The sequence below is a fragment of the Mugil cephalus genome, chromosome 9 (genome assembly GCF_022458985.1).
Source record: "Mugil cephalus isolate CIBA_MC_2020 chromosome 9, CIBA_Mcephalus_1.1, whole genome shotgun sequence".
Lineage (NCBI taxonomy): Eukaryota > Metazoa > Chordata > Actinopteri > Mugiliformes > Mugilidae > Mugil > Mugil cephalus.
In genome coordinates this window covers 4,942,372-4,967,724 of record NC_061778.1, presented here as the reverse complement: position 1 = coordinate 4,967,724, position 25,353 = coordinate 4,942,372, and the positions used below count along the sequence as shown (strand labels likewise).

Below are 25,353 nucleotides of genomic sequence, written 5' to 3'. Positions count from 1 at the left end.
TACAGCGTTGTTACGTCTTTGGCTGCTCTACTGTTTAGGATTAACAGTGAGGCAACCATGAGACTGATGAGTTGATTGATGTACCTGCCTGATTCCAGATCAGCTACTAAAATGCAGTCTGGGATTTGTAGTACCAATGGTGCACACGCAAAAGACATGGGGTCCAATTCTGATAGACATAATGCAATTGGCCTTCAGTTTGATATGTGTGTCATAGGATGACAGGATTTAACCCAACTTGGGTCAATCCTTGTTTTTTGTACAAAACTGATAATGGTAAGATAAATATAAATATGCCACATGCATAATGAATATTATTTATTGGTTTATTGATAGTGTTTATTTTGCACATGCATGCTACATGCATGTGTTTAACTTAATGTCCTGCGAAGTTAACATTCTGGCCCACGACCCTCGCTGCGGATTCGATTTTGGCCCTCCACTGGGAACAACTGGGGCACCCGATCTAAATGGCGTAGCGCTGACTGTTATATGCGATGCCATCTAAGGACAAATCCTGGATGTACTTCTCAGTGAATAATGGCAAAACTCCTGAGACACCACAACAGCAGCCGTGGAGATTTTACAGAGACATGAGGCCGCTTCCTGAATCACATCCCTACATTCAAATAAAACTCATTTCAGTGCAATATTTAAATCCCATGAGCCCACAGCGCCATTCATTAATTCACTGGATCAGCTCCAAAAAGGTCACCTGACGACATTATGATTCCTGTCTTGATGCTCAGCTTTCCGGCTCAGGGACACAAGGCGTTTCTAGACACACAATTTACTGCTCAGAATATTCTAAAACCATAACAGAAGTTCTGTTTAGAGAGGACTTTCCTTCCAAGGATGTTTTTTTTTTAGCAGCAACTCTGTATTTCTGCGAGCATTCTTCGTAAGTGATATCTAATAACAGCTTTTCAGCAATCATTTACACCCCATTCAGTCTCGGTTCCTATTCAGTCTGACACTGATGCAGAGAGATATGACCGCACTCTTCAAGTCCAACAAAAGCAGCATGAATGTTCCTAATCAGCGCGTTACTTTTGATGAGGACCACAGGCATTCAAGCAACGTATGGAACAATAGCAGCGTTTCCAAGAGACGGCGGCTTTGCATGTCAAGGCTTTCATATCAGTTCTGCATTCAGAGAGAAGAATGATATTGCCACCTCTAACTAGTCTGACTTCAAGGTAAATAGGCTAAACACTGTTAATTGACACCTTGTTAATTGGTGCTTAAGGAAATCTAGCTAGGACTCAGTGGCAATCACATGAGTCAGCTGGTGTCACAGTTATATTCAGATTCAAGTTTAAATTTGAAAAGATTCTCGGCTCAGTTCATAGTGAAGTGTGTGCGCTAAACCATTAACTCCTGTACTTTGATCACTGAGCTACAAATGAACCATAGCTCAGTTTAGCTAAATGCAATAACTTGGAAGCAACTTATATATTTTCCCTTGTAGAAGATTTACAAAAGGAAAAGTGAAACTTAAGCTGGACCATACAGTATATATATTGGGCCAATATACAGTATATCCTCCCCAGGTTCAGTGCTTCTGGCTACGTGCAGGGCAATCGAGTCGGGAAATCTCTCGGTACCGAGGTTCAGCCCAGATGATCTGGGAATGGGAGGATTTCCAGATATTCTCTTAAACTTCCTGAACAGATCAAAGAACCATCAGGGCAAAACACATGAGATATGTTTAATAGTTAGGATTTTTGACACACGACGGTTAATGAGAGAAACGGGTCAACAAGGGCAGGGAACTGCTCGCGGTGTTGTTAAGCCACAGCAAACACTTTAGCCCTCGAGGCCGACATTAGCTTCCACACAACAGTTGACGGATCCTAAAGGTGACAGTTAAAAAAAAAAATAAAAAATCACCTCAAGTTCCCTTCTGTTTTGTTCTTTTATCGTTTCTCAAGTTACACTGCATTCATTTTCTACCCCTTCGTTCTCTTTTAGTTTGCTGGGAGGTTTGCACAGCAGCTTGCAGGTGCATCACAGCCACCTACTCTGGTTTAAATAAAGTCCATTTTCCCCTGAGATCATGTGAGGTGGTGCCTTCAGCGCAGTTAACATCACTAGATAACCATTTAAAGAGAACACTAATGTTAGTCTATCAGTGACGAGGCTTAGCTCCTCGAGCTGCAGTCTCATCGTGTTTCCTCTTCTACACTCCCGTACGACGTGACACGGTTCGTTGGTCTGATTGGTTGACGTTATCCCGTAATAGTCGGTGAAGGACAGATGGTTTGTCCAATCAACTGCCACGTATTTTTTATGAAAACACCTGCCGCTTTTGCAAACCGCTTCCAAGGACATGTTCTCAGATGGTTCCGTGTAACAAACCATCTGCCACGTTAAGTTAACAAAGCTCCAGCACCGGAAAATGTTACTCATGCACCCTTTTACCGCTTGTGGTATGTTCGCGAGAGAACACGCTTCTCTGATGACATTCACAGAGACTTACGAGTGAAAATAAAAACACTAAATGCGATTGTCACACGGTGCAGGAGGAATTCCCGGGGATGAGTGCATATTGTCTAACTGTGGCCTGAAATTCAGCTGATGGTTGTGGCGCAAGCGACGCGTGAATGTTCAGAAACAGTTTCCTGTTCATTATTGGAAGAGTTTATCCATCTCTGTCTCCTCAGACGTCCCAGAAACTACTGACCCGATTTTGGCTAGACTTTGCCGAGTGACGTGTCTTGATAAACCAGTGTGTCACAAATTTGCAGCGATCAGACTAAAGTGCCCACAGCAAACAAGTGAACTCACGTATTCAGTTTTATTTGACATTTTTTGGGTAGAAATTATGAATTCAAGGTTAATTTAGTCTCAGACAAACACTTGTTTGTATTCATAGAAAAGAAACACTACTTTTGATCTAAAGTGAATCCACTACACGTCAGACATAACTCTTCAAAGCAGAATTACACTGCCTCGATTGCTGATGACAACTTACCGATACCTTGAACAGATCTCTGAAAAAGGCATGTAATTAACTGCGGTGAAGCCAATGCCATTCTGCGCAGTGTCTTATTCCGACTTCGCTGGGTCCTCCGACACACAATTATCTCCTCTACGTGTTTGGTTCATCCTCTCTACCACCTAGCCTCGCTGTCTAAAGTCTCCTGCTGCCACTTTTCACCCCTCAATGGTTTTAATTGTCCTGATGACCTCAATCAAAAGACAATTACCAAAGGGAAGAGCAGCACAGGTAATTATTGTCCACGCCACGAGATAGAACACACCTGAATGGAGCTACCCCCTTTCACAGTGGTAAAATTACATGTGCTGCCTGGCTGTCGCCATGAAAAAGCGAGCATTAAGTATGTGCCTGCAATGCTTATGTGTCCGTGGAGAAGGCTGAAAATGAGAAGAAACTGACACTTCAAAGTCGACCAAGCAAAGGTGTCGCACATACATGCATGAAGAAATGTGAAGAAATTCAGGCCAAGCTGAGATGAAATGGAAAAGTAGGTTAAGAGGGATTGTAAGCATACATTCCCTACTTCCATATCACTCTCCCATTAAAAAAATAAAATAAAATGCAACACATTCTCAGTATTTGACCGTCTGATGATTATTGATGCAGATTGTCAGAGCTGTAAATGTGAGGGATATTCCATCACCCTGTGCCATCACGAACTGCACTGTCTCGCAACGTTAAAATCCATCACCATTTCAAGAATCAATGCAGGGACGGCGCACTGAGCCCGGTGAAAGGACAGTAATTTGTTGTCTGAGGGTGGAGTAAGGCACCAAATTGTTTGTCTTCTCTGGAGCAGCTGGGCATCACGGAAAGGGCACAGAGTTATTTAGTGTATCTATGGAAAAAGGCGGACAATTCCTTTCACAAATAAATTATGAGTGGAGGTTTTCTTGTAAGTTTTTGATAATATTGATCGCGACTATGTAAAGTTAAACTTAAAGGACCACCGTGTATGATTCAGGCGCATCAATCAGCCCACCTTTACCTAACATGGAGGAGAATGCTGTTTGGTTTGAGCTTTTTAGGAGAAAACCTGGTCCCTGTGTAGATATAAAGCAACAAAGGAATTGGTCATTTAGATTTTTTTCATTAACAAGCTATATGTAAATGGCTCAACAAATCTTATTTAGAACCCCACAACACACAATTTGCTGGTTGTATTTACTCTGCTCCAACGGCGGCCCAATGTAATGAATTCTGGGTAATCCCACCAAACAACCAGCTCCACAAAAGAAGAAATTGGAACTGGAGTTTAAGGGAAGAATTAAGTTAATGTCAGTGATATAATTAGTTAATTACTGCAGTCTTTCAGGTTTTATATCGTTGCAGAAATGAAACAGTAAAATAACTGGAGACTCTTGATGTAATTTGGATTCAATAGCGAGTGGCTTCAAAAGACTTTTTTATGTGAAACTAATGTTGGCTAATTTCAAGCTAACGTTTGCAAATTACTGTAATTTAAAGTAAGCAGAAATGTGTTTTTTCCTCCGCGTAACGTTCGTCTACGTACGTTAGCCGTTAGCTAACATCGTTAGCAAGGGGTTCTAGCTGTAAGTCGGCCATGCACTGATAGACATACGGTGATCCATCCACTTTAAAAAAGTAAGGCAACTTTTTGTAGTAACATTAATTCTGTAAGTAAATGCAATTACAGATGATGTTAACTAACTTTTACAATTTGACTTTACTCACAGAAGTGAGTCACTTTTGCCTTATTTTTAGTTTCTTGAGCACCGTTTTTTTTTCTTTTTTGTTATCAGTGTATGCTAGTAAAAAACACCAAACACCATCTTAAGTTTGTGCAAACACTTAACCTTCAGCTTCACATGCCATGTCATTATACCAGCATCCACAAAGTCCTTTCAGCCACCTCTTCAGAGACCAATAAATTATATGTACCTGGCCAAAAAACACTTAAGGTTCTTAAACTATATTGTTAATGTTGCACCAGATCTGTTTCTTTCCATTCACTGTTCCATTACTGTCAAACAACTCGTGTTGATGTTATATTATATGCCATTTTCTTAAATTTACTACAATGCAAAGTCATTTTAATGCTGGATTTACTGCGTACTGACATTCAGAATAGCCACCAGGGAATCATGTACTGTCATGAAGACTTTAAAGCTTGAAACGTTGCATAAAAATCCAGCAGTGTCACCATGGCACATAAATCCATTTCTTTTTTTTTTCTTCTTTATGCACTGCAATCACACTATATTCATGTGCATGTTAATGAGTATTTAGGGCAGTAGTGACAAATTTTACTTCCTAAAATATTCACACTCTCAAACTGCCCTGTGAGCAATTCAGGCAAGAACTTGCACCCGCAGTAAAAGCCAAGCTGAGACGAGATCTGGTAACAGCAGCGGGCGGTAGTTGCAGTACGCAAGCTTGTCAAATTTGTCGGACAACGCAGCGCCCCAAAAATGATTTTGATAAATTACACTACTTTCCATTTAAAGATCATTTCATGCATTCTAATGCAAGTCCACCCTTCCAATGAGCGATGAACTTTTCATTCTTAAGAATATGAAGACAGTGGAATTAGAATATGAAAAATGTAAAATATCCTAAATAAGTAAAACGTGCATAAATTGAAACCACAAAAACTGCACTTGGCCCCAACCACTGGCCTAGAGGTACTTGTAGGGGTATGCACATATTCATTCCTTAAAAGGTTTTGCTGCTTCTTTGTGTTTACGTGCTCTCTTCTGGGATTCAGTTCAAACTTACAAGTCCTTAGAAAGATTGTGCGACTTAAAAATAACCTCTAAACACACTATAGCTTATAATATTCATAAGATTTGACTGCATCTTGGCATCATCCTGACTAAAGAAAAAAGATAAAAATAAAAACATGTCCATCAGCACAACAACGGATCATATGAAGCTCAGCAAAAAAGCGGTCAAGGTGACACACATGTCTACCTTGTCAGTAACGTAATTATCGTGAGAGACGTTGTAGAACTATAGGTTGAATCAATTAAGCACCACAGCACCAGTATTCAAAGACACCGCAGAAATCAACACCATAGACTTTTTAAATACTATATTCTGGGTACATTTAAGTGCAAAATAATTATATATATATATATTTAAATTGCTCAGAAGGTGGTCTGCATCCCACGCTTTTGCCTTCTCTTCCGAGTACCGACGCATTTCAAACTCTCTCTCCACATCCCATCTTTTTGCTGCAGGTGGGGATGGAGAAGCTTCACTCAAATGTGAAGTCTGTGAGGAGTAATTTACTGGACATATAGAATACAAACTGGAACAAAAGTATCAATCCCATACTGATACTCGCCTTATGTCCCCTATCGATGTTTAGATCGATGCGCCCGGCCCTAAAGCAAACTAAGATCAGGAGTTTCTTCGGGATTGACTGAAGCTCCCCCGTTTGGTTGTGCCACGCAATATTGTGCATTTTCTTCCCGTTATCATCGTGTGCATGCATTAGCTGTGAAACTGAGTGAGTATTAACTGGAATCAGATATATGTTATTGGCCAATGTACAGAAGTTTCGGTGAAAGTTGCTTTTCTTGGATGTCAGATCAGACTTTTAACACTAGAGACGTTTGTAAATTCTCCTGCTGATCTAAAAAGTTTTTAAAAACTTTCTCAGGGATTTGAGAAACCACAGTCAATTTCGGTTCAGCTGGCAACTTAAACAAGCGCGAGTAAAACTTCTGAGAGGAAACACATCTGAATTTATTACCAGATCAGATCCAGTGTTTTCCCCCCTTTCCCCAACATTTACTAATATGTTGGTGGAAAAGATTAAGATGACTTTAACTGCCAAGTGATGACTCATTAATCTACACTCTGTTTGTGCATATTTGTGCAATCAAAGCAAACATTTCTGCCTCAGTAATTCCCAAGCCACGGGATTACACGTCAGATAAATTGTGATAACTCGAGAATAATGAAATACAGATGGTTGCTTTGCTTGCACAAACAATTGGCAAAGAGCTGAGAAGACTTTTGGAGTCATTTTGGGTGTTAATGAGGTGCCAACATAAATGGTCTATGCTCGAAATTTAACATTTAATTTCTCATATCGAGTGTTTTTTTTTTTTTTCAATTTTTATTATCATGTAATATGCACAAATTATTATAGCATTTAAATGGCTTTGTTCCTATCGTGATCACACATAGAACCGACGTTCCCTACAGATTTAAGTGAACGGGCAATTTGGTAAACCATCATATTACCAATGTTAATTTTGCAACTTTATGTTGATTAGGTTAGTTTTGTTTTAGCCGACAAAACAAAAAACATTGCACCCTCATTATTTTTTTTTAAATAAATTCTTAGTGTCTTTCTGAGACGCCAGCTTTCGCCATTGCCGTGTAACGGTAACCATGGTTACACGTGTTATTCTTGTCTCCCGTAAAGTTAATGGAGAAGACGCTGATAACCGGTCCGCACATACACAGTGTTCCTGTGCCTGGCAGTGTTACGGCAGATAGTCTCTCCCCGGTAAACGCAGTTAGCGTTATCGCTTCCAGACTCCAGACGTTGTTTGAACAGAATCACTCTCGCCGCTGACACTGCTCAACCTATCGCTACCTGTTCTCTCCGCTGAAGTGCGGCAACTCACTCCGGGAGACAATTCCGCTCACTTGATGCATGACATTAAACAAATTAAGAACACGAGAATTGTCTGATTAATTAAACAAAACAGTGCTTAAAAACTCTTTAAGGTGACATTAGGTGCCCAGTTAGCGCAGAGAAAAGACCATTATGTTATCACAATGATTTTCTGGAAGGAGCAGGTCAGATGTTGATGGATGCGCAAGGACAAAGCTCTAAACCCCAGAAATGTATTCCCTGTCCTTTCACTATCTTATCACTCATTTATAGAGCAATCATTCTTTTTCTATTTCCACGTGAACTTCTATGCCACCAACAAAGAGGTGGGTTAAACGGTGCAGCGTGCGATGATACAATTTGACGTGATTAGCGCTAGTCCGTCTGGAGTGGTCTCATTTCTTTAGAGCGCATTATTGCGCTCCGTTGCCATCTGTGACGCAGCAAAAGCAGACTGTCGAGCGGCAAGGGCGCCAGGATACCTTCAGCGCTGTGAATGACGTGTGTTAACCTCCAGCAACACCTGAGCTGGAGCGGGGAGCCAACCTTCGTCTGGCTCATTGGATCTAACGAGCATCTTGGGATTCCCTTCACTTTGCGTGTCCAAATTTAATTTGAAAGTCGACCATTTGATCGTAATAAGCGCGTTGCTTCTAAAAGATCTCTCTCTTTTTTTTTTTTTTTTTTATAAGGGTGAGTATTTCACAGCTACATTAAAAACATGGAAAATACTTGTCCCGTTTAATTAGTTATACATTTACTTTACATTCTCTATAAGTGTATACAATGTATGCATACTAACCCACTTAGCTGAGTAAAACATGTTCCCGTGGGAGAAAGCACCCCTCGCTTTTCTGTTGTTTGTAATTTGTGAGCATTGTCTCCCGCTCCTCCGAGCTGTGCATATTTCCCAAGGGATCTCCGAAGGTGTCATATTTACTAGTTTCGGGAAGATACGCACCAAGGGCTTGTCTTCTGTTTATCTTTGTGTTTTAACCCCAATAGTAGTATATTCTGGAAATAAATAAATAAACCTGTGATTTTAGCTTCAGGCAGAAGAACAACAAATCTGAAACAGGTTCAAGTTTTTTTTTTTTATTATTATTATTTCTTTCTTATTGGCGCTATGCCACGCTTGTTACTATGAAGCAAATAAACGGGAAATCTGATCGTTTACTTAATTAAGATGTAAATGAATGGATGCATATTATTATGGGACATTACGTAAGAGAAATAAAAATCTGCCAAACACCCACAGCTGCCGAGTGCCGGCGCCAAGTGTCGATCTTGCTCACACGGCTTCGTAAGATCATTTCAGTCTAAAGTGTAAAAAGCATTCCCACAGGACTCTTAAATCCACATCACATCAAATTCAGACACCTGACAGGTATAGACACCTGCCAGCTGCTTTTCACTGGAGTTCCCCAAGAAAGTCTACAGCAGTTAAAGACTATTCCTCGTATTATACTAGGATACATCCCATTACTCTATTACACGGTGTAGTTACTTATTTTATCCACATCTAGACACAACCAATAAAGTGTTTGTCTGCAGAAACCGGTGAATAAAGCCTGCTGCTGTTATGTTGTAGGGTGTCGTTAATAGAAACTACAGCCGTAAAACTCCCTGCACCTGCTTCACGATGAGAGTCAGGCTCTTTCACAACACTGCATGAATAACAAGGCTATGCTATTTGCAGATGTGAGCATCAGGTGCCACGTGTCAGACAGGGCGGGTACCGTACACTGTTTAAATATGGACACCGTGTCCCCACTTGCATTGCATTGGCTAATCTGGAGCCATTTTTCCCATTTCGCAAGTTTGGCAAGTACGGTGCGAGAGTGGAGCCATGCAGAGCCGCGATATCGATGACCCGCCTACACTTCCACCAGACTAAGTCGCTTTTCCATTAAATATTACTATGCTCTGCTTTACCTCCACCAGATACAGGGAAATATAGGATTATACACTATACTCAATTTAAAAAAAAAAAAACTGTTCTACGTGACCGCTTTATGGAGCGGTTGGCATGGCAACTGGTAGTCGCCATTATGTCACATTCTGTTTCTATAGCATTTAATAACTAATTAAAATTAAACTCATCCAAAAAAATTACTGTATATACAGTCAGTGTCATCGTGACGTCGCCCATTGGATTCATTCAAAAATGAAGCCCGAAATGGGTGGAGCCTGCAATCGATACTCCAAATATGGACATGGAGGTTATGTTGGGGTGGAGCTAAAGCAGCCTGGCTGTTAAGAACCGCCCACCCAACTCATAGCTTAAAACAGTAACGCCCTTAATTATGCAGAATATTAAACCTTAATAAAGTTAGAAAAAAAAAATCATTCACTGTACAGTTGAATAGTGAAATAAACTACTGAGACCAAAATCGTTTTTTTGGTCTCAACAGGCTATAAACATTTAATATTACTGTAAGGTTGGGCTTTTTAACATGGGGGGTCTATGGGGATTCGCTCTCTTTTGGAGCCAGGCTCAAGTGGCCACTTGATGAATGGCCGTCTGATCTGAACATGCATCAACATTATATTAACTACCTGAAATGACAGAAACCATCCTTGAAAAATAATTATCTGACGTTTATTTTAGTGTTTTAGTTCGGCCCAAGTCCCATCTACTAACATGGAGGGGGTGGAGCTTATGAGCTATAATGCAGCCAGCCACCAGGGGGAGCTCTACTTACTTTAGCTTCATTTTTGAGGAGCCGTTTCCGATGTACAGTCTACGGTGAGTCTACGTATTGAGGAAAATCTTCAACTGCAAACTAACGCACTTGAAGCTCACCAACTCTCTCAAATGTCTCAACCGTGAATTTCTATTTAAAACATGCACGTGGGTGACAATAGGATAATGGGGCAATTGACCCTTCTCATAAAAAATAAAAAATAAAAAAAAACACACACCAGGGACTCATTTTAACCTTGAATATTGAAATGAGCAAGTTCAGCCGTTTACAACCGTTACAATCAAGGAGAAGAGCACTTGTCTGCAGTGCTCACACAGTGGAAAGCTCAAGGAGGGTGAACGGCCTGAACGGCAAGTCAGATTTAATTTCAAACATTTATGTATTCCCTCATTAAAGGCATGTCAGTGGGTAAGATGTTTGTCATCACAAACATAAATGGGCGTTATTGGGTGAAAGATGTTTATCAGGGGCACAAAAGGTGTGTTGGGGTTTAAATCTTCCAATAAAACATGATTTGCAGCTTGATAGAAGTGACATTTAGCATTTGCTTAATTGTTGTAATTAAAATTCTTTCTTGAAACACAGACACGTAAAGTGTGACACGTAAATCTGCCGCAGGGCATAAAATCTCTAAAAGCGTATCTCTGGTTATTTTCAGGTTTTTCATTCCTCAGAGAATATGTATGAATTAATCAATCCTAACGTGAAAACTGTGACAAAACGCTGCTCTGCTACAGGCAGTGACTTAAAAACACTAAACAACACATCATCCAGGTATATCCAGCTGTAACTGCTGTTCTTTTGTCATAAGAATCTGCATCTGACACAGATACGAATAAAGCGTTCAGTATGTTAAGTATCATACAGATTTCCATCCATGATGTTTCAAGCATCTTTCTTATTTTATTTTTTGTGCTGCCTCTGCACGCACACACAAACACCTGAATCTTCCGCACTGCAATCGGTCTGTGGCAGTTTCCAAGTGTCACACAATTATGCTTTAAATGAGCTCGGCAGAAAATTGAGATTTAATGAGAACGCAATGTGGCACAAGAGGGGTCTCTCCGAAGGCTCGCTGCAGCATCTCCGCAGCCCCGGTCAGCGCCGTTAACTCCTCTACTACTTAACACGAATCAATCTTAATCCAAACAACTGAGCCGAGGAACTCATCGATGTTTTATTGAATAAAGTAGCTCTTCGTGGACCGATTTGCAGAACGAAAAAGACAAAGCAAATTGTTTCCCCCGACGACACGTTAGGAGACAAACAGAAAACACGGGAAGCTCTTAATGGGACGATCGCTGCAGAAAGGCATTTAATCCTGCTTAAAATTCATATTCTGATTCACGTTTGTTGTCTGGATGCGGACAATTAAGGTGAGAAACCCGCGACGCACACGCAGAGTCACTGTCTGGAAAGAGGAAATCAACTATTAGATCCGTGGAGTGGAGTAACGGTCGCATCAAACACAGTAATAACGTGACCTGATTTCCCCTGCTCGAATCAAGGGGCACACGTTGCTATGGTAACCATAGTGCGGCCCATAGAATGGAAGCTGGTGGTAAAGGTGCTTTTTTTTTAAAAAAAAAACAGCTTTCATAGTAATGTGCTGCAGTAGCGATAAGTACTTTTAATAAATGGTCAGTCACAGCTGGAAAGTGGAGCACAACAGCCAATGAAATGTTGCTGTGGGTTACTTTGTCCCGAGCTTATTCCCAGCTCAACTCTGTAGGGTCCCGATGGCACATGTGTGGAAATAATTTATAGACGTAGTTAATTCTCAGTTTATTTGAATGTAATCTCCACAGTACGGCTCCCTAGGTGATGAAATGTCTTCCTCTGTTCTACGGAAAACACACTGATGCTACTTGCAGGTCATCGTCAGCTTCAGTGTTTATTCTTATTATCAGTTAACAGTAGCGATAAATTATAGATAACAGTTAAAGTGCATGATGAGATGAGATGATGGTGCACCAAGTTTTTGCTTCAAAATAATAATTTAAAATAAATTGGAGCAAAATATTAGGCTTAATGAGAAAGCAACATCATCAACATGGCTTAAATAATTTAACTTTTCTTGGAAGTCTTTTTGGCTACTTTGAAAACAGGATCAGAAGGATTTTTGTGGTCATGGTTGTTGCACATGGAAGAAAAAAAATGGTGTGCAGATAAAAATAGAGGGCAACAAAAAAAGAAAAAAAGAGGGTAAATATTTAACATTAAACATGCATTTTTAAATCTTAAAGCGACTTGCTCGTCGCCCGTCGCTTTGCGACCGTCTTCTGTGTTTCCCGCTTCAGTAATTTCTGAGTGAAACAAGCAGAACGTAAATAAACGTCGCCGTCGTACGGACGGAGCCGGTGTCGCTCCGTCTGGTTTCACCTGATGCTCCGAGCGCGCTGTCAACGTGACCATGAACATGTGGGAAACATCTGCTTTTTGCTTCAGGTCAACAGTTAACTGTAGCAGACGTTTCCATCGGCCTCTGACTCAATCACGTCGTCTCAAAGCCGAGGTTACGTGGTACATGATCATTTAGCGTCAACGTCTTGTAATCGCCACAACTCACAAATTAGGACTCAACTCTTGTTGACTCTTAAGAAGCAGAAAAATAGGAAAACATGTACTTTAAGACTAAATTAATTCATGCATTTCCAAATAGCACCAACTACAAATTAGAGTTGGGTTTCAAGTGTTTTCTTAAACCTAAATCCAGAACTGAATTCTCTATATATTTTTTTTAATGTGTAAATAATAAACAAAATGTACTCTACGGTTCATAAGTTTTAGAACAGCACATAGTATCCTCTGGTATAGCTGGTCAGGGCTTCGTCCTACAGCAAAATAATGACCCAAAACTTTAACCCAAGCTCTACCAGAGCTACCTCAGGATAAAAACAAGATGCTTGAAAACATGGAGTGGACCGTGGCCCAGTCTCTAGACTTTAACCCCACGGAGCTGAGTTTGTGATGAACTGGACAGAAGTGAAGAGTGCCACACATTTCTGGGAACTTCTGCAACAAAAACTGCTAAAAACTTGTTTTGTTTTTTTGACCGGTAGCGTATATTCAAACTTTTCACTGAACTTTGTTTACTGCTCAGCTTCTAACAGTTACTCAAACAGCTCAGAGGTTCTGGCTGAAATCTGGAATAAACACTTTTGAGTAGCAGCCTCGTTAACGTCTCTGCAACCTGGAAAGGAGATAAGATAAAATTCCAAAAAAACTTCCAGAAGATGCACGGTATACGCTGCGAAAGTAAACACGCGGCATCAGGAGATATCAGATGTAGATTAGCCTCCTGGCTTTGACAACTTATTTGCCAAAAGCTTCAAATAGTGAAGGTCCTGACTCAGCAGTAAAAGCGTGCGCGCTCATTTCGTTGCTTTGTTTTCAATACATTTTTAATTAGGGCCGGTGTGGCAAGATCAGCTGTTTTTTCAGGGGAGGACTCATCGCCCTGTCAAGAGCTGTAGGAACAACACAAACACTGCGTCCACTGTGATGCGTGTGCTCTTTCTGTTTATTTTACCTTTCTACGCAGTGGTGCAGGCATCTGTGACGTGTTAAAGAGTTTCTCACCACTAACTCACACTGTCCCCACTCCATTGTGTTTAAAAATGTTTACGCCTCTATTACTCAGAGGAACATCAGCATCTGTGAAGATAAAGCACGAGGAAAACATGGACCTGAGAGCCTGACACCCTGTATTTTGCCCTGTAACGTGCCTGAGACAGCTCAGCAGTAATTACCCTGTTCCTTTGTTTTCAGTGTCTCTCGAACTACCTGTGTACACACCTGCTGAATGCATAAATCACCACATCTACAAATGTCTCCGAGGCAAATGCTCGCATCATTAGCATGCGTCGCGTGCGGTCTGATCCCAAGTGGACGGCCGTCGGTGCGTCTGTCCACACCTGACATCTCCACGCGCATCTCGAGTGTCCACTTGTAATTGGACCTCACGTCCCTGCTTTGTATGCAAATGAGGACGTATATATTTCTGTTTGTAAAGACCAGCGGCGTTGTTCCTTTTAAATAGGGGGAGGCACCTGTGCCAAGGCTGCTGGAGATTTAAAAAATAAAATAAAACAAAACAATACAGGCCGTGTAGCAGCGGTTTTCAGGAAAACTAAATGACTGCAGATGTTTGACGCGCCTGTGAAATGTCTCTCTGGGCTTTTTTTTTTAACTCTTTTGCTGATAAGAGTAAAAGAGTGGTAAAAAGTATCACGCAGGTCATATAAGCCGGCCGCCCTTCACCGTGGCCCTCTGTTCAGACCTGGTATTAACATGCATCCCGAGTGATCACATCACAAGTATCCAGCTTTAAGTGCGAGTGCCCACACATGAAAATGCATCTCAAGCCAGCACTCGATATCAAATCTCATTTTCACCATTTGGGGCCCAGTAGAATATTACAACAGCTGCTGTCACTAATGGATCTGTGCTGCTGTTTCAGCGCTGTTTGCCGTGTGTGTCGGGACGTAAGAAAATATAGTCTCTGTCACTCACTGCAAGAACACAAGTTATTATTTATGTATCTATCTGCAGCCCGACTTTAGAGTCTTTTTACTCATGTTTTATGTTTATTTTTTAATTCGAGTCTAATTTAAGTTGGATTTTAACCCTCTGGAGTCAAGGGGAGGCGGCGGTGCGTCCAAATCAGCATCATGACCAATTTAAGACGACGTAGCAGCAGCATCACTGGATCTCCGTTTTAACTTCTATAGAAAGTGCTCACTTCAAACTATGCACCATTTTTTAAATTGTGTTTATAGGCCAAGTAAAACTAGACTTACTAGAAATAAATAGCAGCCCCTTTCCTATTGGTGGAAAAATGCATCCCATCAGCCAATCAGGAAATAATGTGTCAATGGTTGCTAGGGAATGGGAAAAGTTGTGGGAGTGACTGCAGGCAAAGAGATTTGGGACTTGTAAATGGTTGTAAATGGTTGAAAAAATGCGTGAGGCGTTTCCTGCATTTTAATGGAAAGAGTTACAGATAGCTTTGTTGTTTGCTAAATTTGTACATAAACTTTTGAAATTTACTCTTTGCATTCTAAGTTGAAAAAAATGGTTCGTTAAACATGTTTTTTCCAAATTTTTTCCTACACAGATTTTATGGTTTTAGTCTGGTTTTAGGTCCAGTGTGTTAATACAGTTTGTCAAAATGATGAAATAATTGTAAAAAAGACACAGGCGAGGTTGTGCTGAAAAGAATGAAACCAAACACGGCAATGTAAACCATTTTTAAGATGAAATATAAAAACGGCTCTGGACTCCAGAGCATTAAAGTAATTTATGAACAGTCCAACACTCGGCTCAAATTCAACTCACAAACAGCACAAATCCTGGAAGGATCCACGCGGCGGCGGAAGGAAAATCACATCGAATAAAACATAAATAAAGACATCGGTCTTTACTGAGGAAATAAGACAATTCAGCGTACTTTGTGTGTACATCAACATGAACACGTCTCTTTCATTGTTGCATCCTCTGCTTATGCAGAAGAGTCCAGGACAAACTGGTAAAAGACTGTGGTTGCATTTGGCCCAAACCAAACCCCAACGTATTTAAACCTTAAACCAAATGTACTTGGCATTCTGAAAGTCTAATTTATATTGTACAGTTTTTCTATTTTCTTGCATTTGTATTTTTATGCTTATTTAAGTGCTTGTCTAGTACCACTGAGGGAAGTGACCGGAGTCACATTCTTTGTGTGTGCACGCATACTTGACTAATAAAGCCGATTCTGATTCTGAAAGTGCAAAAACTGAAGTGATTTAAAATGAAACTTTTTACTGTTCTGATCCTTTATAAGGGCAACATTGAGTAATTGATCATTATTAACTGTGCACACTTGCTCCCTGAAACTGCTGTGCCATTGACAATGAGAGTTAAACACTATTTCCTGTGCAGCTACGTTTAAAGTGCCGTTGTTAAGGCAAGACATACACTGTAAACCCTCATTCTTTATGCAGGTCAAATGTTGAAGTAGGCAATAACATCATATGTTCTAATTATAATCATCTGTAATAATTATCTGTAGGCACTCACAATAAGAATAATCATATCACTAGAACGTCATCTGGCTGGAATAAATACATGAACGAACCGAGGGCCTTGACTCCTGATTGCCACAGCTTATCTGATTTTCATATAATAACAATCATATGGAAAATGGCTGATAACTAATTAAGCACAACTTCCAATAAACAGAGTGAGAAAGGAAATAAATAAATAAATAAATAAAAAGAACAAGGTCCTTTAAACCATATGAGACCATTCAATAAATGCTCTCCCTCTGAAGCACAACTAATTAAATTACCTAGACGCTGTAGCTGTGCGAGTGCGTCTCCTGTGCAGCAGATGTTTTACGTGGCTGATTAATTAACAAAAATCGGACCAATTGGAAGATGCTCTTCTAAAGGCCCAGATGAGAACATTGTCACTTGAAACATTTCAATTTACGTATCTGCATTAAAAAAAAAATGTTGTTCCGCCGTCCTTCGCTGTTACATGTGATGTTGTCACGTCTACCATGAATCTCCACTGCATTAAGTAATACTGCATAATACACATGTATTGATTGAGTGGACGTCTGGAAACTGAGACAATCCGGCGGCCTCATGCCCATCGCTCAGAGGTTGCTTATCTTATGGTTTCATTAAGGGCTAATAATTCAAAGAGACATTACAAGGAAGGCTGAACTTTGACTTAAATTAAAATGTCAGCCATGTGAATAAATTACCGCACATATTGAAATTGTGCCGTGGCTACCGTCAGGACGACGGACAAAAAAGAATTAAAATCTGAAAAGCATTGACGTTATTCCTCCCGCTTTGTTTCCCAGGACCGTTGCTGCAGTCATAACGCCACCGAGCAGCAAGCGAGACATCTGATATCGAGGCAGTTGTGCAAACCCAAACATCAGCATTCAACGCACAATAGTGGCTTAGAATGGAAGCGTCAAAGAATAGATTCCTGTCCTGTATTTCCTCTAAACTGCATCAGTGCTTCCGTCATATCCCCGTGCCTAATGAAGCTTCACATCATCCAAATATCTGGAGGACATTTCCCTGGTTCCCTGGTTCACTTTGTGTCAAATGAATGTATCAGATCAAGATTTTCATCAGGAAGTCACTTATAGAAAACATAAAAACCGTCGACCAATCACTCGTACGAGCGCCATTATAAGAGGGGGTAACAAAACGATGCTGACGAATTTACACATGCACTTCACTTGGGTGGAATAAATCCAGTGTTTGTCACGAGAGAGTGAACGGGGAGCTACTGCACAAGCGGAGCAAAGCAGAGCGGCTCTCTAAGTCGTATTCTGACAGATTCCTCCGTACACATTTCATCTCTCGGGAGAAAGGAGGCATGAGAGTGGAACGCAGCAACCCATCATGAGCCTGCAGGATGCATGGCTTAGTGCTGAGGAAAGGTGACCCTAAAACACTGTTTCTCTTCTTTGAATGGCCAGATTCATTGGTGATTCCTTTTCAAACATACACACTGGGTCGGAAGAGATGCAGCTGTGCAGATTCACCTTGAGTTAGTTCACACTAAAGGTAAATGTCCTAAAGGACGCCTAAAGGTCTTAACGGTCACTTCTAATTGGCATAGGCAGTATCATTTTTTTCAGTGGCCTTCATAGCGTTTCCAAACAAAACAACAGCCAGGAGTATTCCACACTTCCAGTCACGTTACTGCTACAAAACAACAAAATTTCTAGCCTTTGTATTTTTAGCATGAATAGTGATAGGAGGTATTTATTCCAGTTTTTCTAGGAAGTGCGATAAGAATTCTGTTAAAAGTCCGGGTGCTGCAAGCGCTTTTATTAAAACAGCCCGTGATCAAAACAAAATTCAAAGACAAGGCTTTGTTCTGTGTTTGAGGAAGAACTGTTATGCGCCACTTTGCATATTTGTGACACCATTCTGCCTAGTGTCAGCCCTCTAAATCTGTTTGTTTCTCTCCCAATTTCTGTGATCGCATATGTTTCATCTTATTATAACCAAATTCCCAATAAACCTGTGCTTATTTCACTATTTTGTTTTTTTTTTTTCCTGGAGGAGTGTGAAATAGTGACTGAAATGCAGCCTGTTAATACTACATTGTTTACCAGCCGTCACACAAGCGGCTGCTCTGCACCATTTTAAATTCTGGTTTTATACCTGTGCCGTCATCCGATAAAAACACCATACACACACACAAGTTAAAGGTCCCATATTATACATTTTTTCAACAATTTCATAAAAGTGTCAAAAGGTCCAACATCATTTTTCAAAGTGCTTTTCAAAGTGTATTATCCCAAATTCAGCCTTGGTCCTGAATTTCAGCCAGTCAAAAAGTCACTCTAGTGAGCATTACTGAGAAAAAGGCCCGTTCTGTGCCTGTACCTTTAAATGCTAATGAGCTGTGTCTGTCCACGCCTACTCCACGTCCCCCTCGGGAAGAGGATGTGGCTTCTGCAGGTGTCACCATGCGCTAATGTTTATGGTGGATTTATGACTATGGCTTTTAGAGATGCTATCGTTTAACCTCACCAGTTTGAAACAGATTCTGACCCAGAACAAGAGTTTCCTGAATAAGTTCAGGACGTTTCTGAATGGTTAGTAAAAAATACTGTGTCTGAATATGTTACTTAGTTTGTTTATATGTGTTGTTACAGTTACTACCATCTAGCTAACGCTAGCTTCTGCTAACTGTTAAGTTACGGTTTGTTGATGCAGCCAACCTTTGCCTTGCTCGTACCTTTGCCATGGGTTTGCAAGGAGAAAAAATGGCACCCGCTTGGTAAATTTAGAGGGCGGGCTCATCTATCCAGGGGGGCGGGTCAAAGGCAGTATCTACTACCGGAGGGAGTGGTTATTTCCCCGCATGACACCAAGAAGGGAAAAAACTTAGATCCGCCCGTTTGAGCACACATCCGCTAAAAAGTGGAGCAACCAATTGAGAAAACCTTCGTAAAATTAAAGTTAGTTCACATGTGCGGCTAATTCAGGCATCTGATTGCTCGTTGAAATCAGATGGGAAGCAGGACCAGTGCTTTCAGATGTTCCTGACCCATTGCATTTCACAGGAAGTTCTTCAACGCTAGCTAACTAGATGCAGAGCTAGGGGAAAAAAAAAACATGCTTTCTACATGTTGGGGTGAGCACTTTCAGAAGTCATTCAGACTGCACTTTGAAATAAAATAACCTCAGCGATTTGCAAAATGCTAAAGCAGCGTGCCAGCAGTTCTCCACGGACCATAGTCAGAGGCATGACAGCGACAGTTATTGACAGCTTTCCAAAGATTATAGTTGGATATGGTGGGAAGAAAAAAAAAAAAAAACTGTTTCCTTCTCCCTTCGGCGGTGCGTCACATGACTGCCTTAATGGAGAAACCGCTCATGGTCAACAGAGTGTGTTGCTGCCACAGAACAGAGTTCCTAGACTTTACACTCGACTACTGACTCCTCTGTTCCATGGAAAGTAACTAAGGTTTGCCCAAAACCTCCCTAAACCTCTGGCAAGAAATTCAGATGGCAACAATGAGGAGGACTGGTCATCGGGTTAAGAGGCTTGGCAACAGCAAGCATGTTCATCTTTATAACCGGTATCGTTTCATCCTATATTCTGTTAGAAAATACATCAACATGCCTTAAAAAGTGATCTAACAAACAGCACGGAAGTCAAAATGGAGACAACAAAGCCACAAGGCACAACTTAACTTCCGAGTAATCATCTGAAAACCTCTCACTACTTGTACATACCGTTATAAAAAGATGAGCGGAAATTTGAGAATAATGAGCTAGCAAAGAAGACAAGATATTTCCGCTAGGGTTAAAGATCAAGTTGTAAAAAGCGGATTTTACATAATTACCTACTATAAATGTTACATAAACATTCATCTGTCAAGGTTGTTGCTTGCTCCCTATACGCCTTCGGAGCCCCAACCTTACAAATCTATGTGTGTCCTTACTTAAGATCTCTAACTTGCAATCAGTTTTAAACAAGGTGCACAATGGTCCTAACTAGCTCTTCAGAGGACCAATGCCCTGTTCGTTCTAATGAGAAGCAGAAATGAAATAGAAGGCAGAATGCAGCCACAGATGTTTGGAGGCAATTAATAGTGGCCGACTGGGGGACAAGAAAACACTCGCGCCTCTATTTCAACTACGGATTATGCACAAACTTTGCGCGCCATCATTTTTCACCCCATTCGCCGTCCGCCACACACTGACTTGTTTACAAAGCGAATCAAACCGCGCAGTAAGACAAATCTGTTTTCTTTTCGTTTGACTTTCTTGAATCTGGAGGTCAAAAGTATGTCCCTAATTTCAGCTAATCTTTCAATTTGTACTATCAGCATGATGCAGATATAGCCTTAGACCCTGTTTTTGACTCCCCGCCCCCCCCTGAACCGGCATAGTCCATTTTTACACCTTCATCTCACTAATCTGTCCAGAGCATGAGATTGTTAGACGTTTGGGGAGATAAAAAATCAAAGAGTGTTGTGCTTCATCGTGTACCCTGGTAGATAAGGCCCTTTACTGTCACATAAAATCAGGAGCTGCCTACTGGAGAAAAAAAAAAAAAAAAAAAAAAACTCTCCGTCCTCGGGCTATTTCCTACCACCACCACTACCACTCTCTCCAAACCATCTCCACAAATACTTGATGTTCACTCCGCTGACAAACCACTTCCAAAGACAAATCAAACCTACTACCACCTACTTCAACACATGAGTAATGGGTTTGAGGAAGGCTGCCACTGGAGAGATTCTATTATTATATGTTGGCCTGACAACTAGTCCAACACTTCCTTGGACCCCCGGAAAACTAGCTGGTAACTATGGTACCAGCTAATAGGAGGAGACTTTAGAGCCGCATATTTTTTAATCTCATATTCAACCCTGCCGAACGCAATACTGCCTGGTTACACGCACGCAATAAATAACATTTAACAATTTTTTAACCACCCATTTAAGCAGACAACGCCTGCGGGCCTCAGCGGATGACTTGCTCAGTTAACACAATGAGGACAGCGCAAAGACAAACAGATAAAGGGGGCTGCATAATTAACCAACCCGAGGCTGTGGGACATTAGCTAACCAAAAACAAGTCATTTCAGCCATTCAGAACACCTGCTAAAAGCCGCAAAAAAAATCACGAGAGACGAGCGCCGCGCTGACGCCGTCATGTCACTTGTGTTAATTTCATTATTGCTTAACAGATGCGCACGCTCGTCACGGTGCGAGGACTCGCTGTACAACCCGCCGGCTGCTTCGCAAGGGTCTGATCTGAGCAAAAATGCAAGACGGAGATAACGTACGCGGCTGTTTTCCGTGAGAAGGGTGCAATCAAATTAACGGGGCTTATTTCGTTCACAAGTGCCTTGGCGTGACAACGTCGGGGCGACTTGGGAGCGACTGTTTGACTCATTGGACATCAAATCCAAGTCATTCATAACAGTGACAAGTGGAGGAGGCTGCCGAAACTCGGTCTTTCTTACGCAGATGCTTCCAAGCAATTATATAAATTAAGTTGTCAGATGGGTCACGAGGGATGTTTGTCTTCCAGGCTCCGCTAGACCAGCGGGCCTCCCTTACAAACAAAGTGGCCGTTAGGAAGGCAGCCAAGTAAAGAAGTGTCTGCCACTGTCAGGATTTCCAACACTTCTTAAAAGAGATTTCCTAAATCCAACAAATGCACGTCATCTCAAATCTTTCCAGGGAAGATTTCCGGGGGGACAGCTTTTTTAGTCACTGTTGTGTTTTGAGGACAAAATTACACCCTTGCATCCCCCTGGACAGCGGAAAAAACATGTTATTTACATATTACAGGATGCGCAACAATTTCCCATCATTTCTTTAAATTCATGGGAATGACTCCACACGACAGTGATGAACTGCAATCCCACTTTACAGTCTTTGTATAAACCAGCCAATGCTCTTCTGGGACATATTGCGCACCAACACGCACCACCCTCAATTTATCAGCCGCAGATCTGGTGGTGAAAACAGGACTCCCTTGGGTGCCATTGTCTTGGTGAGACAGTTTCTATCCCTAGCCTCCCTCTTGTCACTTCTGATACCCGTTTTTTTTTCCTCCAAGAGTCCCAAAGGCTAACATTCGCCAGAGTTGTCATTTTCAATTAGCCGCACCCTAAACGCGCGTCCGTCAGGCCGCGTCAATAATCGTTGCGTTCGAGCGGGGAACGATCGGCTGTAACTTCGGCACATATTTAATTTCAATCAAGGTTAGCCGTCCTACAAATTTGCATTCCGTCTCGCACCTGCTCCCACGTGGATTTGGAAATATTTTAAAGCATGCACCGCAAGCAAATAACTGATTTACATCAGATGGAGACGGGGGGTAACCTCTAATTCGCGCCAAGCGAAACAGACACAGCTGCACATTCCCGCCGCCTTTTCCCCTGATATAGAGGTGAATCTCCTTCTGATAACGGCATCTGGTGACAGCTATACATCTCATGGTGAGGTGAGACTTTTTCAGAGGGGTTCAGGAAATTAAACTAAACGGTGAAATGGGCTGATGTGACAGTTGTTTAAGCACATTAGGTCTCATGAATTATATATGCACATGGTACGTCGGTATATGGCGGATTATAGGCCATTTGAAATCATAAGCATGCCTTCGAGTTATACTTCTGTCATTAGGTCTAATGGACCTAACAGGAAACCATGGCAGCATTAGGGCTATGATGGAGGTTACATGATTCTACCACTTTGCATCGAGTACAATTCATATAATTTGAAGCGGGTTAACGTGCACTCCATGAATTTAATTTATTACATTATTTACCAGCTAATAAAATGAACGCCAACAGATTTTGCTGAATCGGCTAGAATTTCCTGACTTCACAACGGGTCTGAAGAAATCGTCCAGAACGACCACAGCACAGTGAACTGTAGGTTACTTTAGAGTGAGATGGATGTGCCCAAACCTTCAAACAATGCCTGCAGTAAAAAAAAAGACTGAATAGGCTACTTTTCTCTGAGCACGTCCCCGCGCTCTTACACACAACCTCTACGTAAACCAGCGTTCAAAAATCTCAAAATGATTCAGAAACATATTTCCTTTTTGTATTTACTTTGAAAATCCATTACCACTATTTACTGTTAAACTTCTACCCATGTAGTGTCAGCTTCTGAGCAACATGTTGCATTTGAACGCCCCACCGCTGTCGAGGTGCGAGACTAGATTTGAACATCATTTACATCAAACTTCCATGGTGACCGTAGAAAACTGGTCCACGGGTCCCTATTTTAATATCGTAGCGACACAATTAGTGGCTTTAAATTAGAAACCTTCCTTAAAATAGCATAAAACTGTTTTCTTTCCAACGTCAAGAATCAAGAAAACCCAAAGTGGCGAGGATGTGGATTCGCTGACAGCACACAGACCTTTAAAAGGGTGTATTTTTCGTCTTAATTCTGCCTGCCGCCTCTTCGCTAATTGCCGTCACTGAAAGGAAAGTCACACAAACTTCAAGATAAGAGAAAAAAAACGGGAATGAATCATATCCTTTTCTCTCTTTGCATCCCTCCAAACGCAGCCCTTACAAAGTCGAGTCAATGAGATCAAACAGGAGCCTTTGAACCCCCCCTCCACACTCCCTCCCCAAGCCACAACCCAACTGTCAGCAGCAACCGTCACACATTACACTAAACATTCAACCGCAGCAAAGCCACAAAATTAGAGTTTGGGAAATTTGCATATCTCTGATTAGACAAATCATGTGGGTCTACTTGTGTGGTAAGAGGTGTGTTAGAAAGAAGCCTCCTGCTCTGCAAGCCAAGAGATGCACTCACAAAAACACACAAAACAAACAACAATTTAAAAAAAAAAAAAAAGATCTGCCCTTTACAGGTGAGCTCCTCTTCTTCTCATTCAAAAATCTATTCCCTTTGAGTTGCTATCAAAAGCAGCCAGACCTCAGACCTGGATATGTGTTAAGCACATTTCAAAGCCCATGTCTTCTCCAGGCTGATCAGGGTTCAGTGGAGACACCTTTAATTTGGAAAAACTTCAAGGCAAGGGAGCACATTGCGACGCTTTGAGGTGTTAACGAAGCACTCCGGCGTGTTTTATTTGCGATGCTTCACTCTTAAAAAAGGGAGAAAGTTATTAAACTACAATGACGAGAGACAGCGACTCAAACTCCTCAGCTCCTGTTAGGTGTTGCGTTCAGGGATATCGGCAGCAGTACCCCCCCACATCACCAACACCACCACCACCACCACCCCTTGTCAGCACAACTCTCTCAACAACCTGCGTTCACATCACAGCCAGACCGAGATAAAAAAAAAAAACGGAAATAAAGTTCAACGCTTACAGAAATACAAGAAGTGGTGTTCCGTGTCGCGCGTGCTGGAGCTGGTGCCGGTGCCGGCCGCCGTAGCGTCTCTCCTCCCCGCGTGGACCCAAAACAAGCGAGACGGCAGCGGCGTTAACAATATCCAGTGAAGTCCCGCTCTCCGTCTCCGCTCAGGAAACAGCACATCCTCAGGTGAAAAAACAAAAAAAAAACAAAAGCAAAAACAAAATAAAACAAGCAGATTTCTGCCGCTGCGTTGAGCTCTTTTTCCCTCCCCGCTTCGCTTCTTTCCTCGTCCACTTCCAGGGAGCTCTCCGCCGGCGCCGTGCGTCGTGGTGGACGGAGGAGGAGGTTTGGTCTGGTCGCTGCTCAGTGTGTCAGCCTCCACCGCTGCAGCCGGCTGAGGCTCTCTCTCTGCAGCGCAGCATCCCATCTCTCTCTCTCTCTTAAAAAAAAAAAAAAAAAAAAAAAAAAGGTGGCCCTTAGTTAGTTATAAGGAGTGGCATTGCATCAGTGTTTGCCTCCGTCTACAGCAGCCTGGGGTCATTATCTGATTGTCTGTTTGCAGGCTGGTCCCTGTGTGACAGTGGGAAATGGTAAAGCTTGGCGTCATTAAAAACCGGTGTATGAATATTTGTTTCCTCTAGAATGTGTAGAGACAGGGAAGCTGATAATAATGTCAACAAAAACAATGAATGACTTATTTA

General features: G+C 41.6%; 1 protein-coding gene across 3 annotated transcripts in view; it reads right to left on the bottom strand.

Moving 5' to 3' along the window:
- Positions 1 to 25,086, bottom strand: part of cntn5 (contactin 5) — a 116,642-nt gene extending 91,556 nt beyond the window's left edge. For all 3 annotated transcript variants that reach the window (XM_047595213.1, XM_047595214.1, XM_047595216.1), the window contains exon 1: positions 24,665 to 25,086. The gene's annotated coding sequence lies outside the window, so the exon portion shown is untranslated. The remainder of the gene's footprint in view (positions 1 to 24,664) is intronic.
- Between the last annotated feature and the right edge of the window lie 267 nt (positions 25,087 to 25,353).